The following is a 19,680-nucleotide window of genomic DNA, read 5'->3' as shown; positions in this document are numbered from 1 at the left end:
CTGTTAAAAGCGAGGTTTATCCCAACTCACTCACTCACTCACTATTCCTTCAGGTGACACATACAGTAAACTACGGTTATAACGAACACGGTTATAACGAACTGACGGATATAACGAACTAGTTTTGGGCCTGTCTGTTTGCTGTAAATATTCCGTACATTTGCTGATAACGAACTACGGTTGTAACGAATTAAAATTAGTGATCCATTTCAGTTCGTTATAACTGTAATTTACTTCATATGCTTTTATTCCTCCATAGGAGAGTACAAAACATGTTATAAGTTAACAGGGAAGAGGAGATATTTTACATGGGTTGTGAGTCACTTTGGAAGTTGAACATATCATACAGTCTGGTTATCACAGATATTTGGACCAGAATGAACTGGTGCATGAAACACACTCCATCATATCAACTGTCAAGAGAGACATCGTGGACATTCACGTAGAACACGTTCAACTGTGTCTGAATGCATTTGACGCATCTCTATTAATTGCGGACGTCCTCTCCTGTTTCAGCATAACCTACCCTGATTAAGCCACTACCCACTAACCCTCTTTTCCCTACCCTCTTCCTTCACACCACGAAACAGTCACCCACAAACTGTATTAACCTCCACACGTTGTACCCGTCAAACACCAGCTCAATCTGTCCTCCCCGCTGTAACCCCACACTTGTCATCTCCCGACCCACCACGTTTCAAACTTCTTACATGTACACAAAACACACAGCCATGTCTGTACAACAGCTTTGAAGATCAATCAATCAATTCAATCCCAACCAGGTCAGTCAGCCTTGTGAAGCCGCCTTCGTCGGGAATGCAACATGGGTGAGTCTACTATGTGTAGGGGAATCAGCATGTGTCAATCAGGGAATAATGTGTCTATTTACAGGAACTAGTTGACCAATATCGTGAACAAAGTTAATATGTATAAATATGACTATAAAAACATGAATGATTTGTTTGTGTTTTTCTGTTTTCTTTTGTTACCAACTACCTTGGGCCCCTTTAGGGTATTGTACATATTTCCGAGAAATGATATGACACGCCAGGCTTGATCTGGTAGTGACATGTCAGCGAGCGACCTTGCACACAGTGATTGGAGCCTGACAGATATATAGAGTCAGGTCACATTTCCCTGCACCAGAGTTGCGTTAATGTCACTTCACATGCCCCAGATAACAAGTGCATTTGGTTGTTCGTTGATAGCTGAGAGCGATTGTCGAGATGTGAAAGGGTGGCTGTTCTGTTTGTGTGTTATTTACCGCCACACTAAACAATATTCCAGCTGTATGACGGCGGCCTGTAATCTACGTATATACGGAATATTAAGATCAACAAAGTCAGCGAACCTAACTACCCGGTTCTGTTAATCACCTATTGTGGAATGGTTGCTGGAGACCTATATTCCTACTGGAATCACCTGGGATGCTGTGACTGTAGTTCAGTGAAAAGGTGCAGTATCACTGATGTTTCATGACTCAATATTGTGCAGAGTTTGCGATCGAACCTTGGGTTTTCCTGGACGTGTTCGGTGGGCATATATTGTTGATCTTGTACAGAAAGGCTTCCATACAGCCTTATCGTGCGATAAAAGTTCGCTGTCCCAGACTATACCCTTACACTGTACATACCATTCGTGACCCTTGAAGATCCAGGGTAGAATAGGTCTTCAGCAACCCATGCTTGCCGTAAAATGCGACTATGCTCGTCGTAAGAGGCGACTAACGAGAGGGTGGTCAGGCTCCCTGAATTGGTTGATGCATGTCATCGATCTCAATTGCGCGGATCGATGCTCATGATATCACTCACTGGATTGTCTGGTCAAGTCCTGAACGCCGTTGTACTAGCTTAGTACGTGCACTGGGGTGGCATATTATACAGGGATGTCGGCAATATCTCTTCCTCTACTTTGATGCAACACATGATAAACGATCGATAAATGCCAGATACGCAATGAAGTTTAGATTCCTCGGTTCGGATACAAGTACAAGTAAAGTTTTAAATGGTTTCTGGAGATGTGTATATTTAATTATGTTAATGCTTCTTTAGATGTCAATAAACAAATAACGCATCATACAAATACATGTTACAGGGGTCGCATCGTGATGGTTAACAAGTAACGACCTTACATAAATCGCCGCAATTAGCTGTACCTAAGAAGAAACGGTTGACTGCTGTAGCTCCAGATTCCTCAGTCGACAAATACACACCATGTAATAGTCTGTGGTGCAAAGTTACATGAATGATTAAAGTCACCGTGTCAGTGTGCCCCTACAAGTACAGGGTGGCAGGGTTTCCCGCTCTGATAGGGAAGGGCAATGTTATATTCATGGCGACCTTGATACAACCTAGCACGTAAACATTATGTGTATCACAAGGGAATGCTGACGGGCTAATCCTACAGCACGTAAAGTGGGCGTTTTTTACAACCGGTTTTGCAATTATTTCCGTACTGCTTTTATTCAATTCAACCTCTGCCTCAGTAACAAAGAGTGTGCCGAACACGCCACCTATAATATACGACACTCAAAACAACAGACACATATGTCAGTGGATATTTAAAGGTGTTCTAATGTACACGAGGCATGACAAGAAACTGGGCATCTATCTTATCACTGTAACTTCTATTGGGCCTAGGGGCGGTTGAGAAACCTAGTGGTTAAAGCGTTCGCTCGTTATGCCGAAGACCCGGGTTCGATTCCCGACATGGGTACAATGTGTGAAGCCCATTTGTTGTGTCCCCCGACGTGATGTTGCAGACATATTGCCAAAAGCGGCGCAAAAAACATACTCACTCACTCACTGTATTGGATTGGGTATAGTATAAGCATGTGTTGTTAGGGTATGTCTGAAGCAGTAGCTGTTGTATGCATTTACCCCAACGACAATAACGCAAGTACCACGTGTTGCAGGCAATCTCCGTATGCAGCTTCGTTGTCAACATTCCACTTGTCGGGACAGCTCCAGGTGACCTGCTGTTTCTCTGCCTGTATCTATTGTACACACGTTGTCAACATTCCACTTGTCGGGACAGCTCAAGGTGACCTGCTGTTTCTCTGCCTGTATCTATTGTACACACGTTGTCAACATTCCACTTGTCAGGACAGCTCCAGGTGACCTGCTGTGTCACTGCATGTATCTATTGTACACACGTTGTCAACATTCCACTTGTCGGGACAGCTCAAGGTGACCTGCTGTTTCTCTGCCTGTATCTATTGTACACACGTTGTCAACATTCCACTTGTCAGGACAGCTCCAGGTGACCTGCTGTGTCACTGCATGTATCTATTGTACACACGTTGTCAACATTCCACTTGTCAGGACAGCTCCAGGTGACCTGCTGTTTCACTGCATGTATCTATTGTACACACGTTGTCAACATTCCACTTGTCTGGACAGCTCCAGGTGACCTCCTGTTTCACTGCATGTATCTATTGTACACACGTTGTTAACATTCCACTTGTCAGGACAGCTCCAGGTGACTTGCTGTTTCACTGCATGTATCTATTGTACACACGTTGTCATCATTCCACTTGTCTGGACAGCTCCAGGTGACCTGCTGTGTCACTGCATGTATCTATTGTACACACGTTGTCAACATTCCACTTGTCAGGACAGCTCAAGGTGACCTGCTGTTTCACTGCATGTATCTATTGTACACACGTTCTCAACATTCCACTTGTCAGGACAGCACCAAGTGATTTGCTGTTTCACTGCATGTATCTATTGTACACACGTTGTCAACATTCAACTTGTCAGGACAGCTCCAGGTGACCTGCTGTTTCACTGCATGTATCTATTGTACACACGTTGTCAACATACACTCTTGTCAGGACAGCTCCAGGTGACCTGCTGTTTCACTGCATGTATCTATTGTACACACGTTGTCAATATTCCACTTGTCGGGACAGCTCAAGGCGACCTGCTGTGTCACTGCATGTATCTATTGTACACACGTTGTCAACATTCCACTTGTCAGGACAGCTCCAGGTGACCTGCTGTGTCACTGCATGTATCTATTGTACACACGTTGTCAACATTCCACTTGTCAGGACAGCTCAAGGTGACCTGCTGTGTCACTGCATCTATCGGTTGTACACACGTTGTCAACATTCCACTTGTCGGGACAGCTCCAGGTGACTTGCTGTTTCACTGCATGTATCTATTGTACATACGTTGTCAACATACACTCTTGTCAGGACAGCTCCAGGTGACTTGCTGTTTCACTGCATGTATCTATTGTACACACGTTGTCAATATTCCACTTGTCGGGACAGCTCAAGGCGACCTGCTGTTTCTCTGCATGTATCTATTGTACACACGTTGTCAACATTCCACTTGTCGGGAGAGCTCCAGGTGACCTGCTGTTTCACCGCATGTAATTATTGTACACACGTTGTCAACATTCCACTTGTCAGGACAGCTCAAGGTGACCTGCTGTTTCACTGCATGTATCTATTGTACACACGTTGTCAACATTCCACTTGTCAGGACAGCTCAAGGTGACCTGCTGTTTCACTGCATGTATCTATTGTACACACGTTGTCAACATTCCACTTGTCAGGACAGCTCAATGTGACCTGCTGTTTCACTGCATGTATCTATTGTACACACGTTGTCAACATTCCACTTGTCGGGACAGCTCCAGGTCACCTGCTGTGTCACTGCATGTATGTATTGTACACACGTTGTCAACATTCCACTTGTCAGGACAGCTCCAAGTGATTTGCTGTTTCACTGCATGTATCTATTGTACACACGTTGTCAACATTCCACTTGTCAGGACAGCTCAAGGTGACCTGCTGTGTCACTGCATGTATCTATTGTACACACGTTGACAACATTCCACTTGTCAGGACAGCTTCAGGTGACTTGCTGTTTCACTGCATGTATCTATTGTACATAAGTTGTCAACATTCCACTTGTCGGGACAGCTCCAGGTGACCTGCTGTTTCACTGCATGTATCTATTGTACACACGTTGTCAACATTCCACTTGTCAGGACAGCTCAAGCCGACCTGCTGTTTCACTGCATGTATCTATTGTACACACGTTGTCAACATTCCACTTGTCAGGACAGCTCCAGGTGTCCTGCTGTTTCACTGCATGTATCTATTGTACACACGTTGTCAACATTCCACTTGTCAGGACAGCTCCAGGTGACTTGCTGTTTCACTGCATGTATCTATTGTACATACGTTGTCAACATACACTCTTGTCAGCACAGCTCCAGGTGACTTGCTGTTTCACTGCATGTATCTATTGTACCCACGTTGTCAACATTCCAGTTGTCAGGACAGCTCAAGGCGACCTGCTGTTTCACTGCATGTATCTATTGTACACACGTTGTCAACATTCCACTTGTCAGGACAGCTCCAGGTGACCTGCTGTTTCACTGCATGTATCTATTGTACACACGTTGTCAACATTCCACTTGTCAGGACAGCTCCAGGTGACTTGCTGTTTCACTGCATGTATCTATTGTACATACGTTGTCAACATGCACTCTTGTCAGCACAGCTCCAGGTGACTTGCTGTTTCACTGCATGTATCTATTGTACCCACGTTGTCAACATTCCACTTGTCAGGACAGCTCAAGGCGACCTGATGTTTCTCTGCATGTATCTATTGTACACGTTGTCAACATTCCACTTGTCGGGACAGCTCCAGGTGACCTGCTGTTTCACTGCATGTATCTATTGTACACACGTTGTCAACATTCCACTTGTCAGGACAGATCAAGGTGACCTGCTGTGTCACTGCATGTATCTATTGTACACACGTTGTCAACATTCCACTTGTCAGGACAGCTCAAGGTGACCTGCTGTTTCACTGCATGTATCTATTGTACACACGTTGTCAACATTCCACTTGTCGGGACAGCTCCAGGTCACCTGCTGTGTCACTGCATGTATCTATTGTACACACGTTGTCAACATTCCACTTGTCAGGACAGCTCCAAGTGATTTGCTGTTTCACTGCATGTATCTATTGTACACACGTTGTCAACATTCCACTTGTCGGGACAGCTCCATGTGACCTGCTGTGTCACTGCATGTATCTATTGTACACACGTTGTCAACATTCCACTTGTCAGGACAGCTCAAGGTGACCTGCTGTTTCACTGCATGTATCTATTGTACACACGTTGTCAACATTCCACTTGTCAGGAGAGTTCCAGGTGACCTGCTGTTTCACTGCATGTATCTATTGTACACACGTTGACAACATTCCACTTGTCAGGACAGCTCCAGATGACCTGCTGTGTCACTGCATGTATCTATTGTACACACGTTGTCAACATTCAACTTGTCAGGACAGCTCCAGGTGATCTGCTGTGTCACTGCATGTATCTATTGTACACACGTTGTCAACATTCCACTTGTCAGGACAGCTCCAGGTGACCTGCTGTGTCACTGCATGTATCTATTGTACACACGTTGTCAACATTCCACTTGTCAGGACAGCTCAAGGTGACCTGCTGTGTCACTGCATCTATCGGTTGTACACACGTTGTCAACATTCCACTTGTCGGGACAGCTCCAGGTGACTTGCTGTTTCACTGCATGTATCAATTGTACACACGTTGTCAACATTCCACTTGTCGGGACAGCTCAAGGTGACCTGCTGTGTCACTGCATGTATCGGTTGTACATACGTTGTCAACATTCCACTTGTCAGGACAGCTCCAGGTGACCTGCTGTTTCACTGCATGTATCTATTGTACACACGTTGTCAACATTCCACTTGTCAGGACAGCTTCAGGTGACTTGCTGTTTCACTGCATGTATCTATTGTACACACGTTGTCAACATTCCACTTGTCGGGACAGCTCCAGGTGACCTGCTGTTTCACTGCATGTATCTATTGTACACACGTTGTCAACATTCCACTTGTCAGGACAGCTCAAGGCGACCTGCTGTTTCACTGCATGTATCTATTGTACACACGTTGTCAACATTCCATTTGTAAGGACAGCTCCAGGTGACCTGCTGTTTCACTGCATGTATTTATTGTACACACGTTGTCAACATTCCACTTGTCAGGACAGCTACAGGTGACCTGCTGTGTCACTGCATGTATCTATTGTACACACGTTGTCAACATTCCACTTGTCAGGACAGCTCAAGGTGACCTGCTGTTTCACTGCATGTATCTATTGTACACACGTTGTCAACATTCCACTTGTCGGGACAGCTCCAGGTCACCTGCTGTGTCACTGCATGTATCTATTGTACACACGTTGTCAACATTCCACTTGTCAGGACAGCTCCAAGTGATTTGCTGTTTCACTGCATGTATCTATTGTACACACGTTGTCAACATTCCACTTGTCGGGACAGCTCCATGTGACCTGCTGTGTCACTGCATGTATCTATTGTACACACGTTGTCAACATTCCACTTGTCAGGACAGCTCAAGGTGACCTGCTGTTTCACTGCATGTATCTATTGTACACACGTTGTCAACATTCCACTTGTCAGGAGAGTTCCAGGTGACCTGCTGTTTCACTGCATGTATCTATTGTACACACGTTGACAACATTCCACTTGTCAGGACAGCTCCAGATGACCTGCTGTGTCACTGCATGTATCTATTGTACACACGTTGTCAACATTCAACTTTTCAGGACAGCTCCAGGTGACCTGCTGTGTCACTGCATGTATCTATTGTACACACGTTGTCAACATTCCACTTGTCAGGACAGCTCCAGGTGACTTGCTGTGTCACTGCATGTATCTATTGTACACACGTTGTCAACATTCCACTTGTCAGGACAGCTCAAGGTGACCTGCTGTGTCACTGCATCTATCGGTTGTACACACGTTGTCAACATTCCACTTGTCGGGACAGCTCCAGGTGACTTGCTGTTTCACTGCATGTATCAATTGTACACACGTTGTCAACATTCCACTTGTCGGGACAGCTCAAGGTGACCTGCTGTGTCACTGCATGTATCGGTTGTACATACGTTGTCAACATTCCACTTGTCAGGACAGCTCCAGGTGACCTGCTGTTTCACTGCATGTATCTATTGTACACACGTTGTCAACATTCCACTTGTCAGGACAGCTTCAGGTGACTTGCTGTTTCACTGCATGTATCTATTGTACACACGTTGTCAACATTCCACTTGTCGGGACAGCTCCAGGTGACCTGCTGTTTCACTGCATGTATCTATTGTACACACGTTGTCAACATTCCACTTGTCAGGACAGCTCAAGGCGACCTGCTGTTTCACTGCATGTATCTATTGTACACACGTTGTCAACATTCCATTTGTAAGGACAGCTCCAGGTGACCTGCTGTTTCACTGCATGTATTTATTGTACACACGTTGTCAACATTCCACTTGTCAGGACAGCTACAGGTGACTTGCTGTTTCACTGCATGTATCTATTGTACCCACGTTGTCAACATACACTCTTGTCAGCACAGCTCCAGGTGACTTGCTGTTTCACTACATGTATCTATTGTACCCACGTTGTCAACATTCCACATGTCAGGACAGCTCAAGGCGACCTGCTGTTTCTCTGCATGTATCTATTGTACACGTTGTCAACATTCCACTTGTCGGGACAGCTCCAGGTGACCTGCTGTTTCACTGCATGTATCTATTGTACACACGTTGTCAACATTCCACTTGTCAGGACAGCTCAAGGTGACCTGCTGTGTCACTGCATCTATCAGTTGTACACACGTTGTTAACATTCAACTTGTCAGGACAGCTCAAGGTGACCTGCTGTTTCACTGCATGTATCTATTGTACACACGTTGTCAACATTCCACTTGTCGGGACAGCTCCAGGTGACCTGCTGTGTCACTGCATGTATATATTGTACACACGTTGTTAACATTCCACTTGTCAGGACAGCTCCAAGTGATTTGCTGTTTCACTTCATGTATCTATTGTACACACGTTGTCAACATTCCACTTGTCAGGACAGCTCCAGGTGACCTGCTGTGTCACTGCATGTATCTATTGTACACACGTTGTCAAGATTCCACTTGTCAGGACAGCTCCAGGTGACCTGCTGTTTCACTGCATGTATCTATTGTACACACGTTGTCAACATTCCACTTTTGAGGACAGCTCCAGATGACCTGCTGTTTCACTGCATGTATCTATTGTACACATGTTGTCAACATTCCACTTGTCAGGACAGCTCCAGGTGACTTGCTGTTTCACTGCATGTATCTATTGTACATACGTTGTCATCATACACTCTTGTCAGGACAGCTCCATGTGACCTGCTGTGTCACTGCATGTATCTATTGTACCCAGGTTGTCAACATTCCACTTGTCGGGACAGCTCAAGGCGACCTGCTGTTTCACTGCATGTATCTATTGTACACACGTTGTCAACATTCCACTTGTCGGGACAGCTCAAGGTGACCTGCTGTGTCACTGCATGTATCTATTGTACACACGTTGTCAACATTCCACTTGTCAGGATAGCTCCAGGTGACCTGCTGTTTCACTGCATGTATGTATTGTACACACGTTGTCAACATTCCACTTGTCAGGACAGCTTCAGGTGACTTGCTGTTTCACTGCATGTATCTATTGTACATACGTTGTCAACATTCCACTTGTCGGGACAGCTCCAGGTGACCTGCTGTTTCACTGCATGTATCTATTGTACACACGTTGTCAACATTCCACTTGTCAGGACTGCTCAAGGCGACCTGCTGTTTCACTGCATGTATCTATTGTACACACGTTGTCAACATTCCACTTGTCAGGACAGCTCCAGGTGACCTGCTGTTTCACTGCATGTATCTATTGTACACACGTTGTCAACATTCCACTTGTCAGGACAGCTCCAGGTGACTTGCTGTTTCACTGCATGTATCTATTGTACATACGTTGTCAACATACACTCTTGTCAGCACAGCTCTAGGTGACTTGCTGTTTCACTGCATGTATCTATTGTACCCACGTTGTCAACATTGCACTTGGCTGGACAGCTCAAGGCGACCTGCTGTTTCTCTGCATGTATCTATTGTACACGTTGTCAACATTCCACTTGTCGGGACAGCTCCAGGTGACCTGCTGTTTCACTGCATGTATCTATTGTACACACGTTGTCAACATTCCACTTGTCAGGACAGCTCAAGGTGACCTGCTGTGTCACTGCATCTATCGGTTGTACACACGTTGTCAACATTCCACTTGTCAGGACAGCTCAAGGTGACCTGCTGTTTCACTGCATGTATCTATTGTACACACGTTGTCAACATTCCACTGGTCGGGACAGCTCCAGGTGACCTGCTGTGTCACTGCATGTATCTATTGTACACACGTTGTCAACATTCTACTTGTCAGGACAGCTCCAAGTGATTTGCTGTTTCACTGCATGTATCTATTGTACACACGTTGTCAACATTCCACTTGTCAGGACAGCTCCAGGTGACCTGCTGTGTCACTGCATGTATCTATTGTACACACGTTGTCAACGTTCCACTTGTCAGGACAGCTCCAGGTGACCTGCTGTTTCACTGCATGTATCTATTGTACACACGTTGTCAACATTCCACTTGTCAGGACAGCTCCAGGTGACTTGCTGTTTCACTGCATGTATCTATTGTATATACGTTGTCAACATACACTCTTGTCAGGACAGCTCCAGGTGACCTGCTGTGTCACTGCATGTATCTATTGTACACACGTTGTCAACATTCCACTTGTCGGGACAGCTCAAGGTGACCTGCTGTGTCACTGCATGTATCTATTGTACACACGTTGTCAACATTCCACTTGTCGGGACAGCTCAAAACGACCTGCTGTTTCTCTGCATGTATCTATTGTACACGTTGTCAACATTCCACTTGTCGGGACAGCTCCAGGTGTCCTGCTGTTTCACTGCATGTATCTATTGTACACACGTTGTCAACATTCCACTTGTCAGGACAGCTCCAGGTGACCTGCTGTTTCACTGCATGTATCTATTGTACACACGTTGTCAACATTCCACTTGTCAGGACAGCTCAAGGTGACCTGCTGTTTCACTGCATGTATCTATTGTACACACGTTGTCAACATTCCACTTGTCAGGACAGCTCCAGGTGACCTGCTGTGTCACTGCATGTATCTATTGTACACACGTTGTCAACATTCCACTTGTCAGGACAGCTCCAGGTGACCTGCTGTGTCACTGCATCTATCGGTTGTACACACGTTGTCAACATTCCACTTGTCAGGACAGCTTCAGGTGACCTGCTGTTTCACTGCATGTATCTATTGTACACACGTTGTCAACATTCCACTTGTCAGGAAAGCTCCAGGTGACCTGCTGTGTCACTGCATGTATCTATTGTACACACGTTGTCAATATTCCACTTGTCGGGACAGCTCAAGGTGACCTGCTGTGTCACTGCATGTATCTATTGTACACACGTTGTCAACATTCCACTTGTCAGGACAGCACCAGGTGACCTGCTGTTTCACTGCATGTATCTATTGTACACACGTTGTCAACATTCCACTGGTCAGGACAGCTGAAGGCGACCTGCTGTTTCACTGCATGTATCTATTGTACACACGTTGTCAACATTCCACTTTTTAGGACAGCTCCAGATGACCTGCTGTTTCACTGCATGTATCTATTGTACACATGTTGTCAACATTCCACTTGTCAGGACAGCTCCAGGTGACTTGCTGTTTCACTGCATGTATCTATTGTACATACGTTGTCAACATACACTCTTGTCAGGACAGCTCCATGTGACCTGCTGTGTTTCTGCATGTATCTATTGTACCCACGTTGTCAACATTCCACTTGTCGGGACAGCTCAAGGCGACCTGCTGTTTCACTGCCTGTATCTATTGTACACACGTTGTCAACATTCCACTTGTCAGCACAGCTCAAGATGACCTGCTGTGTCACTGCATGTACCTATTGTACACACGTTGTCAACACTACGCTTGTCGGGACAGCTCCAGGTGACCTGCTGTTTCACTGCATGTATCTATTGTACACACGTTGTCAACATTCCACTTGTCGGGACAGCTCAAGGTGACCTGCTGTTTCACTGCATGTATCTATTGTACACACGTTGTCAACATTCCACTTGTCAGGACAGCTTAAGGCGACCTGCTGTGTCACTGCATGTATCTATTGTACACACGTTGTCAACATTCCACTTGTCGGGACAGCTCCAGGTGACCTGCTGTTTCACTGCATGTATCTATTGTACACACGTTGTCAACATTCCACTTGTTAGGACAGCTCCAGGTGACCTGCTGTGTCACTGCCTGTATCTATTGTACACACGTTGTCAACATTCCACTTGTCTGGACAGCTCCAGATGACCTGCTGTTTCACTGCATGTATCTATTGTACACAAGGCAGAAGGTTAAGCGGAGTTTTTCTGTTAATTCTCGCCACGTTGAGATACGGTCTTTCCATTGTCCTATTGTTTTACACCCGCCGTGCTCGGTGACGCCAACCTTCAGTAACAATGCAACTCGGGCAGGAACAATTCCAGTGACATCACTCGTTATTAACAGAAGCATTCTTGTGACTAAATACATATGTTTCTGGCTGAGCGGGTTAGGATTTACTAGTCCACTGTCTTACCAGGTGAAATATTAAGGGGTTATGGAAACTAGACGATTGGGTCCGATCAATTCTAACCCAGGACATGTAAATGTATAATATTGTTGAGTTGATGACTCTGTTGCGTTTGTACCGGATGAACTATGTGCAGTTTTCCTTCAACAAATCATTAAATCAAACTCGCAGTAGAACGAAACAGGCACAGTTCTACCCGGAGATACAACCTATTGTGTTGGGCTTTCAAATCGACAAATGTATCCGTTGTCCCTCCCTTGTGCTTGTTAACGCCTTTGATAGAAGCATGTCATTGCTACCAATAACTTGGACCGATGTTCATGATGTCAACCACTGGATATTCTGTTGCAGACTTGCATCAACCTTCATTGTCACATTATGCATGAACATATACGAGAGCATACCGGCATCCAGACACTGTTGTGTTAATGTCTGTACACCATGTGCAATATATTACACTATTAGGAACATCGTTGAAGACTGTGCCAAATAGTTCTCACTTTTGTTTCCAGAATTAACTTCCTACCCGTATAGGGCTAGAATACATTGGAGTGTATTATCTTCTTAAGTTACTTTGTTGGTCACATCACCTTTCAAAACAAGTAAGTAGACGTACCACACAACAATGATATTAGTTGTGTTGGTTTAATGGATACACCTGTTTTTCATCAAAGTTAAAAGAGAAATTATAACAAACAGCAGCATGTGTACAGTGTCGAAAGTTTATTACTATAATGTACAAATATATCACACCTGATTTTTTTCAACCTTTTAAGAAAATAAAGAATTAGTGTGCACTTCTTGCAAATTTAAGGCACATTAGTACAAACACACACATCATTGAGCCGAAGCGACACAAGTCCCTTTTCAGTAAGGTGCTGCAGCCATGATGCTTCTCGTCTTTCGTGTATTCTATACACGTTACATGATTACAACGACTTTGGTTTCGTATAAACATTGCTAATAGACACACGTATTGTCAGCTGGTAGTAAAGACGTATACTGTATAGGGTTGTGGCATGAACGTTCATGGCATCATCATCGATGTGAAGCTCACCATATATACGTCACGTGTGTTTGACGTTGTTGTTGTAGTATAGTGCCGTATACTTTGGGAATAGGGTCAGCTAAATGAGGGCGGAATGACAAACAGAAGATCACCACTGATAAAACCGACGCGGGTGTGCTGGCAAAACAACGACATCAACACCTAGCGGGACCTGGCGATTGGAAAAAAAAGAACTGACAGCTCAATAGACAGTGAACAGTTGTGTATAGATAAGTCATACAACATAAAAGAGGTTACATAAAACCAGCGGTCACAGAAAAACGTACATAAAAGAGGTTACATATAATCAGCGGTTACAGGAACACATACAACATAAAATAGGTTACATATAACCAGCGGTCACAGGAACACATACAACATAAAATAGGTTACATATAACCAGCGGTCACAGGAACACATACAACATACAATAGGTTACATATAACCAGCGGTCACAGGAACACATACAACATAAACTAGGTTACATACAATCAGCGGTCACCTGGAACACATACAACATAAAAGAGGTTACATATAACCAGCGGTCACAGGAACACATACAACATACAATAGGTTACATATAACCAGCGGTCACAGGAACACATACAACATAAAAGAGGTTACATACAATCAGCGGTCACAGGAACACATACAACATAAACTAGGTTACATACAATCAGCGGTCACAGGAACACATACAACATAAAATAGGTTACATACAATCAGCGGTCACAGGAACACATACAACATAAAAGAGGTCACATACAATCAGCGGTCACAGGAACACATACAACATAAAATAGGTTACATACAATCAGCGGTCACAGGAACACATACAACATAAAATAGGTTACATACAATCAGCGGTCACAGGAACACATACAACATAAAAGAGGTTACATATAACCAGCGGTCACTGGAACACATACAACATAAAAGAGGTTACATATAACCAGCGGTCACAGGAACACATACAACATACAATAGGTTACATATAACCAGCGGTCACTGGAACACATACAACATACAATAGGTTACATATAACCAGCGGTCACAGGAACACATACAACATACAATAGGTTACATATAACCAGCGGTCACTGGAACACATACAACATAAAAGAGGTTACATATAACCAGCGGTCACAGGAACACATACAACATAAAAGAGGTTACATACAATCAGCGGTCACAGGAACACATACAACATAAAAGAGGTTACATATAACCAGCGGTCACAGGAACCCAATGGCGGGACCCTTCTCGCCATCGATAACGTCATAATAGGCATGATTCGAATGACGGTTAGTATTAAGTATATATCCCTGTACTGTAGGTAAGTACTGCAGATACTCCACCTCATCTTGCCGCATCTGATCCTGGTGCCCCTCCTGTTCCCTGCAACATGGAGATATGTATATATTTAGGATATTTGTGCATAAACTACATTTTCTCATGCGTACATGACCTATTGTCGTTTGGTCACCAGAGACCTGCGAAGACCCGGGGTAGAGTGGGTCCTCAGCAACCCATTTGCCATACAAGGTGGCTATGCTTGTCATAAGAGACGACTAACAGGATCGAGTGGTCAGGTTCGATGACTTGGTTGATGCATGTGATCCATCCCAATTGCATGGATCGATGCTCATGATATTAATCACTGGATTGTCTGGTCCTTACTCGGTTATTTACAGACCACCGTCATATAGCTGGAATATTTCTGACTTCGTCATTAAACAACAAACAAACAAACAAACAAGTGAATATTGCACAATAATTACCCCGTTGGGGAGTTAACTATCTTCTAATAGCTATGATAACCATTTCCTCCATTGAACATTAAATTACGTTGATTTGATAAGTGGAAAAATGAAGATTTGACGTGCATGAATTACCAGCATATCATGACAAGACCTCAAAAAAAGTCAAAACAAGTAGTAAATATGGTTTGAAGCATGAGTCAATTGGTTAGCCCCAAGTACAATAAACATACTACACACTACAAGGGTCGTGTAGTGACTGTTACCATAATACTGCGACAACTTCACCTTTGTTTGGGGAAACGCTTGCAGTAACAGAGACAGAGTATCAGCAAGATGCCCGACACAAGGAGTAGCAGTGATGGCAACACACACACCTTTGTTTGGGGAAACGCTTGCAGTAACAGAGACAGAGTGTCAGCAAGATGCCCGACACAAGGAGTAGTAGTGATGGCAACACACTCACCTTTGTTTGGGGAAACGCTTGCAGTAACAGAGGCAGAGTGTCAGCAAGATGCCAGACACAAGGAGAAGCAGTGATGCCATCAGCCTGTCATGCACACTAGATCAGCTCTTGTTCCATGTCCTTGAGCAAATAACTAGCGGATGTATCAGGTTCACCTCGATACAGAGCATGGTCATACAGCGCCAGGAACAAGTTTACACTTCAAAATATTAAGGTACATTACACATGTGCGTGGCTCACATGTAGATAATGTGTCTGTGTGGTGTGTTTTTTTAACGTCGCACTAAGCAATGTTCCCATTGTAAAACGACGGCATGCACGCAAACAGTGATTTGTCATGTGTTACTCTCTGTATACCATGACAGACTGGCTTTCGAGCCTGACATCGCGATCCATTTAGGTGTCCTTACTTCCAGCATACGTTGCCGGGGACACATGCATAGTGATGTACTGTATTGAGGAAGTAAATGAGTTAAGCAGTTTTACAAGCGTGACATTAGAAACTGAGTGTTTTGAACAAATTTATTTATACATTCATCTATCCAGCAGGTGTCTGTATAAGGGGAATGTACACCTACGTAGTGTCGCGGTACACGCCCTTGTCATCTGATCAGACAAACAAGAACATCCAGACATACTACACGTGTGTGGTTGTAGTTTTGTCGTAACATCCAGGTGTACAACCATGCATACAATCCCAGGTAGCCACGTGTCTTACATGTTTAGAGATACATAAGGAGGAACATTCAGGTGTACAACCATGCATACAATCCCGGGTAGCCACCTGTCTTACATGTTTAGAGATACATAAGGAGGAACATCTTGGAGTGTGAGTGAGTGAATTGGGTTTTACGCCGCTTTTAGCAGTATTCCAGTTATATCACGGTCTGTCAGCTTTATGTGGGAGGAAAGCCCGAAGTGATGCAGGTTTCAGACATTTATCACTTCGTAGAAACCAAAGTGCATGAGGATGGTGCTGACAAACCTTGAAGCATAATCGGGGCGAACCAGCATTCGAAACCACAATCATAGGTTTCTGGCATACCCAAGGGACGCAACTCTGCACAGTGCATCGCAACGCCTTAGACGACTGGACGACCCGTGCCCCCAGGAACACCTTGGATGAAATGGACACTGTTCAAGGGTAATTCATATGTGAAGGGTTATTATGGACATTTACCTACATTTATATCAAAGCTTAGCACACAAGATTGGTTACAGATATACTCACACGATGCGTGTTTACAGCTGCAATCTTCATCAGTTCCATTGCAGGGGGGACATTCGCACTTCGGACCAACGTATGGAGCGTGACACTCAGTACATTCACCTGTCGTCCTGTTGCAGGACTTGCACCTACTTGAACACGTCTTGCAGCCAGTCCCATAGTAGGAGTCTACACATCCAGACACACAGGAGGAGCCCAGCTGACAATATCCTCCACCACAACCCCGTGGACATGTTGTGCAGGTACCTCCTGGGTTGTAGCATGGTATTTCACAGTCGGTACCCTGGTATCCAGATACGCAACCGACAGTGCAGTTGCCATTGTCATTGCTTGAAAGTACGCATTTCTTTTGCAGACAATTATCATTGCAAAGAGAACTGCATCTTTTACCATCATATCCAGCAGTACACTACAGGCAATGTCCCGTCGTGCTGTCACACTGTGGACAACGTTGGTTTTCCTTGCATAGTTGGGCTGGAGAAACGGACCTTGTATTCATCGGTGAGAATGGAATTTAACCACTTGAGTTTGTAATCACGATACATTCAAATATATTACATAATGACTGAAATAAGTTTATCTGTCGACATTGAAATTAATCTGTAAAACATCAAACGTCAAACTTTCATAGAGACAAACAGAAAAGAAAAACGGAAACGACTGACTCTGTCACTGCCCATGGTCGATGCCGCACGGATGGCCTAGTCGCCTAAGGCGCTGCGTTTCGCTGTGCAGAGATACGTCCCTTGGACACGCCAGAAACCTATGATTGGGGGTTCGAATCCCAGGTTCTAGATTTGTCAGCACCATACCCGTGCTCATGGGTTTCAAGTGGTTAACGTTTTAGACCTACATCACTTGAGCTTCCTCCCACATTAAGCTGACACGTCGCGATATTACTGAAATACTGTTAAAAATGGCGTTAAACCCAACTCACTCACTCACTCACCTTATACAACCTACTAACATTACATTGAGGCCTACTGCAGGTCTAATGAGGTAAACTATCCTCCGTCATTCTCACCTTGTGCAGAAACAAGAGTCGACATCAAGAATAGCATCATTAACTCGGTCATACATGTTCTGAAGAAATAGATGTGATCATGCATATATACAATAAACATGTTTCATTACATTCATGCTGCTAGCTAAGATAACAAACATTTTTTTATGCCACACAATTTAAATATGACACAGCTGCATGTAATGCTACTTACTTGAACCCCGAATAGCCCTTGGATGGGAGAAAACAGACAGCGTAGTTTGTTCGTTGCCCGAGCTTATTCGTGTGACTTGAAATTTCATCGAATTAGTTGGATTCACTTTTTCATTCCTTATTTACAAAAAATTCTTACAGTACGCTTTTGTTGAAATATTTATTGCATTTGAATAAACCCATGCGATCGACATGTCCGTGTTTGTATTTAAAGGTATCCTAACCACCCAGATTCGTCATTAAGGAACAATGTCAGTGCACAGTTAAAATATGAAATGAAGTATATCACTTGTTGGCTGTTTAACGACACACCCGTCAATATTGCACCTTCATGACGGTGATCTGTACATAGTCGAGTCTGCACCAGACAATCCTGTGATTACATCATGCACATCAATTCATGACATTCGGAGTCGATGATATGGAAGGAACCAGGTCAGCGAGTTTTACCACACGATCCAGACCGACATGTTGATAGCCTCAATGTGACATCTGTGTTTTGTGATTGTATATGTGGCATGTATGCTATGTCATGCGGCATGTGGAATGAGATGCTTGATATGTGATATGTGGCATGTGCCATATGATATGTGATGTGTACATTGTGGCATGAAATATTTGGTATTTGAAATTTGGCATGGGATATATGAAATGTGGCATGTGATATGTGGCATGTGATATGTGGTATGTGATATGTTAAATGTGACATGTGATATGTGGCATGTGATATCTGGTATTTGAAATGTGAAATGTGAAATGTGAACTGTGACATTTGGTATCTGGTATTTGAAATATGGCATGTGGTATCTGGTATATGAAATGTTGAATATGATATGTGATGTGTAAAACATGGCACGTGATATCTGATATTTGATATGTGGAATATGATATGTGATGTGTGAAATATGGCATGTGATATCTAGTATTTGAAATGCGGATAGTGATATGTACATGTGAAATGTTGCATGTGATATGAGGCATGCGAAATGTGAAGTGTTGCATGTGAAATGTGGCACGTCAAATGTAAAATATGATGTTTGCCATGTGGCATGTGCTATGTGATATATGAAATTGTGGCATATGAAATGTGGCATGTGACGTGTGATATGTCAACTGTGATATCTGGGTTTTTTTTAAATATGGTATTTGAAATGTTATCTGTGCAATGTGTTATGCCATAGCTGTTATATATGTGATGTATCATGTGGCATATAAGTGTTGCGTGATATGTGGCACGTGATATGTGGAACGTGATATGTCTTATGGCATGTGTTTCAGTTCAGTTAAACGTTCAATTCGAAGTTGTTAAATATACATGCAACAAGCACCATGGTGCCATTCCTGATTTCCAGTGATCCATTCAAGTGAGAGTCATTACCATT

General features: G+C 43.9%; 1 pseudogene; it reads right to left on the bottom strand.

Moving 5' to 3' along the window:
• Positions 1 to 14,863: 14,863 nt before the first annotated feature.
• On the bottom strand, positions 14,864 to 18,206 carry LOC139460938 (scavenger receptor class F member 1-like; annotated as a pseudogene).
• Positions 18,207 to 19,680: the final 1,474 nt, after the last annotated feature.

This window comes from Haliotis cracherodii, unplaced genomic scaffold (genome assembly GCF_022045235.1).
Source record: "Haliotis cracherodii isolate W230 unplaced genomic scaffold, xgHalCrac1.p SCAF_14, whole genome shotgun sequence".
NCBI classification, from domain to species: Eukaryota; Metazoa; Mollusca; class Gastropoda; order Lepetellida; family Haliotidae; genus Haliotis; species Haliotis cracherodii.
This window is presented reverse-complemented; position numbering and strand designations above follow the sequence as displayed.